Source organism: Bos indicus, chromosome 15 (assembly GCF_029378745.1).
Source record: "Bos indicus isolate NIAB-ARS_2022 breed Sahiwal x Tharparkar chromosome 15, NIAB-ARS_B.indTharparkar_mat_pri_1.0, whole genome shotgun sequence".
NCBI lineage: Eukaryota > Metazoa > Chordata > Mammalia > Artiodactyla > Bovidae > Bos > Bos indicus.
The window spans coordinates 45,706,352-45,719,736 of NC_091774.1; the positions used below are offsets into that span (position 1 = coordinate 45,706,352).

General features: G+C 39.7%; 1 protein-coding gene across 2 annotated transcripts in view; it reads right to left on the bottom strand.

Annotated features, from left to right (window-relative positions):
* The window catches only part of SYT9 (synaptotagmin 9), a 218,832-nt gene that overhangs the window by 113,442 nt on the left and 92,005 nt on the right, over positions 1-13,385 (bottom strand). The window lies entirely within an intron of this gene.

Consider the following 13,385-nt stretch of genomic DNA (forward strand, 5'->3'; position numbering starts at 1 on the left):
GAGAGTTGGACTATAAAGAAAGCTGAGTGCTGAAGAATTGATGCTTTTGAACCGTGGTGTTGGAGAAGATTCTTGAGAGTCCCTTGGATTGCAAGGAGATCCAACCAGTCCATCCCAAAGGAGATCAGTTCTGGGCGTTCATTGGAAGGACTTATGTTGAAGCTGAAACTCCAACACTTTGGCCACCTGATGCGAAGAGCTGACTCATTGGAAAAGACCCTGATGTTGGGAAAGATTGAGGGCAGGAGGAGAAGGGGACAACAGAGGATGAGATGGTTGGATGGCATCACTGACTCAATGGACATGAGTTTGGGTGGACTCCAAACTCATGGACAGGGAAGCCTGGTGTGCTGCAGTTCATAGGGTCTCAAAGAGTCAAACACGACTGAGCAACTGAACTTAACACCCATTTATGATAAAAACTCTCCAGAAAGTGGGCACAGAGGGAACATACCTCAACATAATAAGGGCCATATATGACAAACTCTCAGCAAACATCATTCTCAACAGTGAAAAACTAAAAGCATTTCCTCTACAATCAGGAACAAGACAAGGATGTCACCTCTCACCACTTTTATTCAACATGATTTTGAATGTCCTAGCCATAGCAATCAAAGAAAAAGAAATGAAAAGACTCCAAATTAGAAAAAAAGAAGTTAAAATGTCAGTTTTTTGAAGAGGACATGATACTATAGACAGAAATCCTAAAGATGCTACCAGAAGACTACTAGAGTTCATTAATGAACTTGGTAAAGTTTCAGGGTATGAAATGAACACACTGAAATTTCTTGCATTCCTATACACTAACAATGAAAGATCAGAAAGAGAAATGGAGAAAACAATCCCATTTACCATCACATCAGAAATAATAAAATACCTAGGTATAACTTTACCTATGGAGGCAAAAGACCTGTTCTCAGAAAACCATAAGATACTGATGAAAGTACTCAAGGATGATATAAACAGCTAGAGAGATATACTATGTCCTTGGATTGGAAGAATCAATATTATACAAATGACTATACTAGCCAAAGCAATCTACAGATACAATGCAATCCCTATCAAATTATCAATGGCATTTTTCACAGAATGAGACCCCAAAATTTTCAGTTTGTATGGAAACACAAAGACCCCTGAGTAGCCAAAGCAATCTTCAGAAAGAAAAATGGAGCTAGAAAAAACAGGCTCCCTGACTTCATACTATACTATTAAGCCAGAGTAATCAAAACAGTATGGCATCAGCACAAAAATAGAAATATAGATCAATGCAACAAGATAGAAAGTCCAGAGAAAAACCCACACACCTGTGGTCAACTAATCTATGACAAAGGAGGCGAGAACATACAATGGAGAAAAAAGCCTCTTCATTAAGTGGTGCTGGGAAAATGGGACAGCTGTGTGTAAAAGAATGAAATCAGAACACTTCCTAAAACTATTCACAAAAATAAACTCAAATTGCATTAAAGACTTAAATGTAAGGCTGGAAACCTAAAGCTGTTAAGAGTAAAACATAGGCAATACACTCTTTGACATAAATTTCAGCAAGATTCTCTCTGACTCACCTCTAAAAGGAAATAAAAACAAAAATAAACAAATGGGACCTAATAAAACTTTAAAGCTTTTGCACAGCAAAGGAAACTGTAAACAAGATGAAAAGACAACCCTCAGGATGGGAGAAAATAATTGCAAATGAAATAACTTACAAAGGGTTAATCTCTAAAACACACAAGCAGCTCATACAGCTCAATATCAGAAAAACAAACAACCCAATTAAAAAATGGGCAGAATACCTAAACAGACATTTCCCCAAAGAAGGCATACAGGTGGTCTAGTGGTTTTCCCTACTTTGTTTTATTTAAGTCTGAATTTGGCAATAAGGAGTTCATGATCTGAGCCACAGTCAGCTCCCAGTTTTGCTTTTGCTGACTGGATAGAGTTTCTCCATCTTTGGCTGCAAAGAATATAATCAATCTGATTTTGGTATTGACCATCTGGTGATGTCCATGTGTAGAGTCGTCTCTTATGTTGTTCGAAGAAGGTGTTTGCTATGACCAGTGCATTCTCTTTGCAAAATTTTTAACTTTTGCCCTGCTTCATTTTGTACTCCAAGGCCAAATTTGCCTGTTACTCAAGGTGTCTCTTGACTTCCTACTTTTGCATCCCAGTCCCCTATGATTAAAAGGACATCTTTTTTGACTGTTAGTTCAACTGCACAATTGCACTCATCTCACAGACTAGCAAAGTAATGCTCAAAATTCTCCAAGCCAGGCTTCAACAGTATGTGAACTGTGAACTTCCAGATGTTCAAGCTGGATTTAGAAAAGGCAGAGGAACCAGAAATCAAATTGCCAACATCCACTGGATCATTGAGAAAGCAAGAAAATTCCAGGAAAACATCTACTTCTGCTTTATTGACTACGCCAAAGCCTTTGACTGTGTGGATCACAACAAACTGTGGGAAATTGTTTGAGACAGGAATACCAGACCACCTGACCTGCCTCCTGAGAAATCTGTATGCAGGTCAAGAAGCCACAGATAGAACTGGACATGGAACAACAGACTGGCTCCAAATTGGGAATGGAGTACGTCAAGGCTGTATATTGTCACCTTGCTTATTTAACTTATATGCAGAGTACATCATGAGAAATGCCAGGCTGGATGAAGCATAAGCTGGAATCAAGATTGATGGGAGAAATATCAATAACTTCAGATAGGCAGATGACACCACCCTTATGGCAGAAAGAGAAGACAAATCAAAGAGCCTCTTGATGAAAGTGAAAGAGGACAGTGAAAAAGTTGGTTTAAAACTCAACATTCAGAAAACTAAGATCATGGCGTCTGGTCCCACCACTACATGGCAAAGAGATGGGGATACAATGGAAACAGTGACAGACTTTATTTTTTTGGGCTCCAAAGTCACTGCAGATGGTGACTGCAGCCATGAAATTAAAAGATGTTTGTCCCTTGGAAGAAAAGTCATCACCAACCTAGACAGCATATTAAAAAGCAGACATTACTTTGCCAACAAAGGTCCATCTAGCCAAGGCTATGATTTTTCCAGTAGCCATGTATAGGTGTGAGAGTTGGACTATAAAGAAAACTGAGTGCTGAAGAATTGATGCTTTTGAACTGTGGTATTGGAGAAGACTCTTGAGAGTCCCCTGGACTGCAAGGAGAGCTAACCAGTCTATCATAAAGGAAATCAGTTCTGAATATTCATTGGAAGGACTGATGCTGAAGCTGAAACTCCAATCCTTTGGCCACCTGAAGCAAAAAACTGACTAATTTGAAAAGACCCTGATGCTGGGCAAAACTGAAGGCAGGAGGAGAAGGGGACAACAGAGGATGAGACGGGTGGATGGCACTGTCGACTCATTGGACATGAGTTTGAACAGGTTCCGGGAGCTGCTGATAGACAGGGAAGCCTGCTGCTGTCCATAGGGTCACAAAGAGTCAGACACAACTGAGCGACTGAACTGAACTGAACAGATGAGGCAGAAAGTAAAATGATAAGATTATGAAGAATTTCAAGTCAATATATTTAAACCATAAATGAAACAAGCAATCTTCTAAAAATATCTATATCAGCAAAATCATTTCATAAAGAAATAGAAAACTTGTACAGTATACTGCTATATCCAAAGGAATGGAATCATTATACCCCAAAGTAAACACCTGACCCAGAACGTTGTGTGGGTCAGTTCTACTAAACACTGAAGCAAGAGATTATTTCAATTGTACACAAGATCTTTGAAAAACCAAAAAGAGAGAGAATGCTCCATCATTTATTGTGATGATGAAACCAAATAGAGAACAATAAAACAAAATCAGAGGGCTGTCTTACTCATTAATTTAGTTGCAAAAATCTTTAACAAAATATTAATAAACTAAGCAGGTGAACATACACATTCACATATATCCATGTAGATGAAAAAAATACATCATGTACAAGCCCGATTTATCCCAGGAATACAAGTTCTCACCAAAATCAGAAAATAAAGCAATGTAATTCATCACATTAAAAGATAAGAGAAGCAAAACATATGATTACCTCCACAAACTCAGAAAAATCATCTGATAAAATTCAGTATCCATTCAGGTGTTCAAAGTCTATAGCTAATGTCCTACTTAGTGGTGGAAATTCAGAGCATTCCTTTTGAGATTAGGAGCAAGCCAAGGATTATTAGACTGGTCTTTGTATTGGCAGTCCAGATAAATGTAATAAAACAAGTAAAGGGGGAGCTGTAGAGAAAAGTCAAAAGAACCAAAAAGGAAAGTAGCAAAAAGCACCTATTTATTGATGCACGGTATAACTGTCAATGTACAAAACTCAAAAAACTCTGTGGTCACAGTCTTAAAGTGAAAGTCAGTCGGTCATGTCTGACTCTTTGTGACTCCATGGTCTACAGGATCCATGGAATTCTCCAGGCCAGAATACTGGAGTGGGTAGCTGTTCCCTTCTCTAGGGGATCTTCCCAACCCAGGGACTGAACCCAGGTCTGCCACATTGCAGGCAGATTCTTTAAGCCCAGACTTAAAGTATGCAGCAATACCAAGGGGTGGAGAGAACACAGACTAAGATGGGCTTAGGCACTGCTGCTGGGACACACTGCGCAACATGGGGACACGGCCAATGTTTCACAATAACTGTAAATGGAGTGTAATCTTTAAAAATTATATTAACGAAAGAGGTAGTGTTTTAATTTAGCGACACTATTCCTAGGTATACATCTTAGAGAAATTCTTGCATATATTCACCAGGAGACATCTATAAAACATTACACATATAGCAGCATTTTCTAAAACAGAAAAAAAAAAATTAATTCAGATAGCCATTGACTAGAGAACAGATAAGTAAAATATGGTACATCACACAATGAAATGCTAAAACACCCTTCGGGGGGCGGGCGGAGGGGAAAGAACTGGCAGTCTGGCAGTGCGCAGGTGAATGTAAGAGACTCAATACACATAATGCTGAATGTAACAGTTTGCAGAATAAATAAAATATGATTTTTTCACATAAATTTCAAAAATAGGCAAAACAGAACAACCTATTCTTATGTGGTAAAATGATTTAAAAACAAGGGAATTACAGATAAGAAGTTCAATATGCTGATTACCCGGGAGGCAAAGCTTGGGGACAGAGGAGGAACATATAGGGAGCTTCAGAGAGACTGATAATGTTCTCTTTTGTCAGCTAAACTCTAGACTGACAGATATACATTTTAAAAATTATTTTTAAATCATACATATGAAACCAAGCAGGACCCTGTGGGGTCTCCCCAGGGACAGATCCCTCCCTCTCCCCAATGTCCTCCATTTCTTGTCTGTAGAAAAGCTTAGGCCTCCTGGCCTTTTCCCTGAGTTCCAAAGAGCAAATTTAATCAGAGAAGTGAAAAAGATGCAGGAACAAAGGAAAACAGTCAAGTAAGTGAAAACAGTACTAGTTAAGCCATAAAACAAAGTCAAGGACTTTTTATTTCTTCTTTAAAGGTTTTAATAATATTTTGAGCCATATCCTTGAGTTGTTTTGCAGACACTAAGACCCTCACCAGGAATAAGTTATCTGCATGATGACCACAAGCTCAATGACTCCAGACAGTTTGGAACCAGAAGATTGATGATGCTAACTTTCGAAATACCACCCTGTTACCCCACCACCAAGTGATCAGAAAGATGTCCATGAGCTGATGAGGAGCTCTGCAGGCCCCACCCCAATGTTTCTTTTAAATGCACTTCCCTAAAACCCACTGGGGAGTTCTGGCCTTTTGAGCATGAGCTGCCAGTTATTCTTGCTTGACCTTACACTGGGTGCCTTGTAATAAACGCTGTATTTTCCCTCACCACAAACTGGTGTCAGCAGACTGGCTTTACTGCACACAGGGCAACTGGACCCAATTGGTTCAGTAACACATATACATTATACATACTATTGTATATGTAACGTATTTCATTTAAAAAAGCAAATGCATTGTCCTGGCACTTAAACTATGATAAAAGCTATCAAAGTCAATTTGTCAGAGACCTATAGTTTTATTGATCCCTTCCTTCAGATGTTCTTTTCTGCAGTTCTGCCCCTTTTCACTGTCTCTTAATAATCTAAATATCCAGGGGATAGTATGTGTGAAGGATTATGAATGGGAAAAACGGTAGGGTGGACTTCAGTGGGCTCTTAAGAAGATACAGCTCATTAGACCCTAGTGATGGTTGAAATCCACCCATATTCACATTATAGAAGGAATCTGGCTTCTCTGTTGCCAGCTGGAAACCAGGGTTTTCTGTGGAGCTTTTCACACAGTTGGTTTCTTAGAATCAGTTAGCCTTAGTGTTTTCAGCACTACATGCCATGGTACTGAGCAGGCTTCTATCAGCTGGCACCAGCTTGCCAGAACCAATACGAACATCTTTTGCCAACTCCACCTTCAGTGATGTCACACTGGTAGCTTGAAATCAGCCCTTCTGGGAGAATTTACACCACGGAAATGAGCAAATGCTGCACATCAGGTCCCCTTCTAATTGCCCAACTCCAGCCAGTTGTTAATACATCTACAACACCACTGAATGTGACAAAGTTGTAGAATCATATGATAACAACTTAGGACTCACAGTATAATGGAATGCAACAGAATTAAATTAACAAACTTCTTCAGTCAGGAGATTGCCTGCCCCATATGCATTCAACTGTGAGAAGCAAGCATCCTGGGCTTCCCTGTTTACTTTCATCTTCCCTGAGTGTTTCCAAGTATCCACATTTATCAGGTATAGAAATGGCCCCAGGGCCTTGGCAGATGGAACAGGGAGACTCCTAAATCAACTACTGTAAATATTATACTTTGCAACCACTCACAAAGTCCAATTTTTGTGGAAATGCAAGGTTTTAAAATTTATAACATTAAAAAAGAAGGTCTGTATGCTCAGTCACTCAGTCGTGTCCAACTCTTTGAAACCCCATGGTTTCGAAGCCTGCTTCCTACCAGGCTTCTCTGTCAATGGGACTTTCCAGGCAAGAATACTGGAATGGGTTGCCATTTCCTCCTCCAGGGGATCTTCCTGATCCAGGGGTCAAATCCACTTCTTCTGTGTCACCTGCATTGCAGGCAGATTCTTTACCACTGAGCCACCAGGGGAGCCACCAAAAGAAGGTCTATGCTGCTGTAAAGTGCACCCTATCCTCTTATGAACTGGGATCGATACTGGCAAAGAGGGAATCTTGTGACTTCTACTGGTGCCATGTGAGAGCTCTAGCACCTCCTCCAAATTACAGTCTAGCTGAGATAACCGTAGGTCCTAGAGAAAGTCTCTCAACCAGTTTCTATGTGAGTCACGGAGAGAAGTTCCTAAAGTGCTCACTGCCTATTTCCCAGGGAGCCAGAGATGAGTGGGGTGTACTAAAACTGCAAAGAGCATACAGACACAGCAGTCAACACTCACCAGACCACTGAACTCATGCCCTCATAACTTTGGCTTCCCCAGATACCATATCCTCTCGCTGACTGATACACATGCTACAAAACTGCATTATATACTATTATTGATTGATCTGGTTTCAGCAGTTGAGAGTTTAATTAAACTACCATTTTTACACTAAATAATTGCCTTTTGTTCCTTCACAGGAAGGTGTGAGGATTAATTTTTGACTGCTACCATTTATAAAACTCATAATCTCCTTAGAGAAATAAAGAAAAAAATTTAAAAATTAGTTAATAGATTCAGCTTTGCATAACATTCCCCCAAACTAGTCCCTAGAGCCTCACCAGATTAGCCCCTCATGAGAAACTTCATTTTAGTCAGTTAGTGCTTATTAATTATTATCATTTCCAGATATAATTCCAGAGGCTAAGTACAGAGTAGTGAACAAGTTGGTAAGGTCTTTGCACTTACAGGTGTAACAGGGAAGAAAGAAAATTGAACAAATACATAAAGTATAATGACATAAGAACAAAATCTGTAACTATGTATGGTGACATGTTAACTAGACTTACTATGCTTATCATTTTGCAATATATACGAACACACATGATTATGTTGTACACCTGAAACTAATGTTATTTGTCATTTACACAATTAAATCTTTTAAAAAAACACATACATTACTCATATAACAATAATAATACGAGTAAATAAACATGCATTTTAAAGTCTTTATATATGGACAAAAAAGACATGATGATGTAATAATAAAAATATAGAATATCATGGGGGCATTCACCAAAAAAACCTATCCCAGTCCAGGGCTCATATAAGAGTTGTTCAAGGAAGTGGCATTTAAGTTGGAATCTAAAAGCTTAGTATGAAATTAACCAGGAAAAGAGGGGAAAGAAAAGTAAAACAGCATACATGGCAATTTTGAGACACCTTTTCTTGAACAGACTAAAATGGCTATTGAAAAACAATCTGAAGCCCTATTTGGTCATGACTGAGCTACATGACCCTGGCTGACTCAATGGCCTTCCACTTCAGTTTAATGTGCTAAATGAAGATTTTGGATTATAGGATCTCTTAAGGATCTTTCTGTATTGGACTGTGAGGCACTTAACTGTGAGGCAGTTATGTTAATAAATAATAGATACACATATACACAGATTATTATTTAGTTAGTACAAGTAAAAACTGCTCTTTTGAAGAGGCCTTGAACAACCAATATCAGATTGATTATATTCTTTGCAGCCAAAGATGGAGAAGCTCTATACAGTCAGCAAAAACAAGACCGGGAGCTGACTGTGGCTCAGATCATGAATTTCTTACTGCTAAATTCAGACTTAAATTGAAGAAAGTAGGGTAAACCACTTGACCATTCAGGTATGACTTAAATCAAATTCCTTATGATTACACAGTGGAAGTGAGAAATAGATTTAAGGGACTAGATCTGACAGAGTGCTTGATGAACTATGGACGGAGGTTCATGACACTGTACAGGAGACAGGCATCAAGACCATCCCCATGGAACAGAAATGCAAACAAGCAAAATGGCTGTCTGGGGAGCCCTTACAAATAGCTGTGAAAAGAAGAGAAGTGAAAAGCAAAGAAGAAAAGGAAAGATATAAGCACCTGAATGCAGAGTTCCAAAGAATAGCAAGAAGAGATAAGAAAGCCTTCCTCAGCGATCAATGCAAAGAAACAGAGGAAAACAACAGAATGGGGAAGACTAGAGATCTCTTCAAGAAACTCAGAGATACCAAGGGAACATTTCATGCAAAGATGGGCTCAATAAAGAACAGAATGGTATGGACCTAACAGAAGCAGAAGATATTAAGAAGAGGTGGCAAAGAATACATGGAAGAACTGTACAAAAAAAATCTTCACAACCCAGATAATCACGATGGTGCAATCACTCACCTAGACCCAGACATCCTGGAATGTGAAGTCAAGTGGGCCTTAGAAAACATTACTACGAACAAAGCTAGTGGAGGTGATGGAATTCCAGTTGAGCTATTTCAAACCCTGAAAGATGATGCTGCGAATGTGCTGCAGTCAATATGCCAGCAAAACTGGAAAACTCAGCAGTGGCCACAGGACTGGAAAAGGTCAGTTTTCATTCCAATCTCAAAGAAAGGCAATGGCAAAGAATGCTCAAACTACCGCATGATTGCACTTATCTCACACACTGCTGCTGCTACTGCTAAGTCGCTTCAGTCGTGTCCGACTCTGTGCGACCCCATAGACGGCAGCCCACCAGGCTCCCCTGTCCCTGGGATTCTCCAGGCAAGAACACTGGAGTGGGTTTCCATTTCCTTCTCCAATGCATGAAAGTGAAAAGTTAAAGTGAAGTTGCTCAGTCGTGTCCGACTCTTAGTGACCCCACAGACTGCAGCCTACTAGGGTCCTCTATCCATGGGATTTTCCAGGCAAGAGTACTGGAGTGGGGTACCATTGATCTCACATGCTAGTAATGCTCAAAATTTTCCAAGCCAGGCTTCAACAGTATGTGAACCGTGAACTTACAGATGTTCAAGCTGGTTTTAGAAAAGGCAGAGGAACCAGAGATCAAATTGCCAACATCTGCTGGATCATCGAAAAAGCAAGAGAGTTCCAGAAAAACATCTAATTCTGCTTTATTGACTACGCCAAAGCCTTTGACTGTGTGGATCACAAAAAGCTGTGGAAAATTCTGAAAGAGATGGGAATACCAGACCACCTGACCTGCCTCTTGAGAAACCTATATGCAGGTCAGGAAGGAACAGTTAGAACTAGACGTGGAAAAACAGACTGGTTCCAAATAGGAAAAGGAGTACGTCAAGGCTGTATATTGTCATCCTGCTTATTTAACCTATATGCGGATAAGTTCTCTTATATCATGAATAATGCTGGGCCAGATGAAGCACAGCAGGAATCAAGATTGCCGGGAGAAATATCAATAACCTCAGATATGTACATGACACCACCCTCATGGTAGAAAGCAAAAAACTAAAGAGCCTCTTGATGAAAGTGAAATGAGAGTGAAAACGTTGGCCTAAAGCTCAACATTAAGAAAACTAAGATCATGACATCCGGTCCCATCATTTCATGGCAATAGATGGGGAAACAATGGAAACAGTGACAGACTTTATTTTGGGGGGCTCCAAAATCACTGCTGATAGTGACTGCAGCCATGAAATTAAAAGATGCTTGCTCCTTGGGAGAAAAGTTATGACCAACCTGCTGCTAAGTCGCTTCACTCGTGTCCGACTCTGTGCGACCCCAGAGATGGCAGCCTACCAGGCTCCCCTGTCCCTGGGATTCTCCAGGCAAGAACACTGGAGTGGGTTGCCATTTCCTTCTCCAATGCATGAAAGTGAAAAGTGAAAGTGAAGTTGCTCAGTCGTGTCTGACTCTTAGCGACTCCATGGACTGCAGCCCACTAGGCTCCTCCATCCATGGGATTTTCCAGGGAAGAGTACTGGAGTGGGGTGCCATTTCCTTCTCCAATATGACCAACCTAGGCAGCATATTAAAAAGCAGAGACATTATTTTCCCAACAAAGGTCTGTCTAGTCAAAGCTATGGTTTTTCCAGTAGCCATGTATGGGTGTGAGAGTTGGACCATAAAGAAAGCTGAGCGCCAAAGAATTGATGCTTTTGAACTGTGGTGCTGGAGAAGACTCTTGAAAGTCCCTTGAACTGCAGGGAGATCCAACCAGTCCATCCTAAAGGAAATCAGTCCTGAATACTTACTGGAAGGACTGATGCTGAAGCTGAAAGTCCAATACTTTGGCCACCTGATGAGAAGAAGTGACTCATTTGAAAAGACCTTGATGTTGGGCAAGATTGAAGGCAGGAGGAGAAGGGGACGACAGAGGATGAGATGGTTGGATGGCATCACTGACTCGATGGACATGAGTTTGAGTGAGCTCTGGGAGTGGTAATGGACAGGGAAGCCTGGCATGCTGTAGCCCATGGGGTTGCAAAGAGTCGGACACGACTGAGCGACTGAACTGAACTGAAGCAAAAAAACACACAAAACTTTCAGTTTCTAACTATTAATGCAACCCTGCACTTACACTGTTGGAGTCTATATCCAGCCTACCTTGTTGTAAAAAAAAAAAAAAAAAAAAAAAAAAGGACCCAAGCTCAATAATTTAAAATTATTCCATGTTGGTAGTTCTCCTAGGCACTTGGTAGAAACAATCACAAATAATATCTTAAGGAATGAACTTTATATTAAAAGCTTGCAAGTGTCTACTGATAAAGTTCTAAGCTAGATGAGCTCACAATCACAAATAACTAAATCCAAGAGTCAACAAGGCACGATGGTAAGAGCTGATGGAAATGCCAAACAAAAGCAGAGCTGCAAAGATTACAGCTACTGGAATTATGAGCAGCAGAGTATAAGATACTTATATATCAAATTATAAAAAAAAATTGAAAGCATGGTAAAAAAGAGAGAGGCTCTCAAATGTGTATTAGGCAAATGTGAAAATGCAGCAAATAATACTTCTACAAATGGAAAAAAGTAAATGGCCAAGACTTTTCCAGAACTGGTAATAGGAAACAATCTCAGATTCAGGAAACCCAGCAAATCCCAATCAGGATAAAGAAAATAAAGGTTCACTTAGCAGTGTTACAGTTAAACTACAGAACACTAAACAAGAAAGCAAGATCTTGAAACCAGTAAGAAAGAAAAGAAAAATTACATACGAAGGAATAAATCTTAGACTAAATGTTGACTTCTGAAGGAACTGATGCTTGGAAAACTACGGAATGATAGCTATACAATGCCAAAATCAGAGTAAATTGAGACTTTTATTCCCCAACCCCCAATTTTTACATCCAGAGAAATGATCTAAGAATGACAGCAAAATAAAGATATATTCAGGATATTCGGAATTATGGCTTTCAGTTTAAGGTTACTGCCAGCCTATGGATACTCCAAGGAAGGCATCCAGGGGAGTAAATATCCTGAACTCACTCTCCTCTCTTCCTTATTTTCTGAACTTAATGGGGTCACAAAGAGTTGGACATGACTTAGCGACTGAACAATAACAACAAATCAGAAGCCAGAGACTAAGGCAGCCTTTTCAGTTTGAAGAAAAATAAACAAAAATCCCAAAGTGTCTAGGGGCACTGAATAGGAACAAATGGGAGCATTCAATATCATTCTCTCAAATAGATTAGTTTTTTTTTTTTTTTGGCCAAGCTGCACAGCATGTAGGATCTTAGTTCCCCCCACTAAACCCTCGCCCCCTACAGTGAAAGTGCAGAGTAATAATCACTGGACAGCCAGAGAAGTCCCCCAGATAGTTTTATAAATCAAGAATTACTTTGATTTCAGGCTATTCAAGAAAGTAAATTACACATATTGCTCATGAGCACAGATGCAAAAAATGCTAAACAAAATAGCAAACTGAACTCAGCAATGTGTAAAATGCAATATATCAAGGCAAGTCTGGATCATATTAAGAATACAAGATTGACTTAAAATTAGAAACTGATCAATATAACTGACCAAAATAGTAGATCAGAATGAAAAAAAAAAAGAAACCCATAAGATCACAGCATTTGATAAAATGAATGTTTGTGATAAAAAGGCTTGGGCAAAGGGAGGCCTTGCACACTACTGGTGGGAATGTAAACTGGTGCTGCCACCACCGAAAACAGTAGAAGTTTCCTTAAAAACTAAAAATAGAGCTGCTATATGACCCAGCAATGCCACTCCTGGACATACATCCAGAAAAGATGAAAACCTTCAGTAGAAAAGACACGTGTACCATGAGGATTACCGCAGCACTATTTACAACACCCAGGAGACGGAAACAACACAAGCGCTCATCAACAAACAACTGGATGCAGCTGTGGTATATATCCAATGGAACATTACTCAGCCATAAAAATAACAAGATACTGCCATTTGAAGTAACATAGATGAACCTAGGAAAATTATACGTAGTGAAGTCATACAGAGAAAGACAA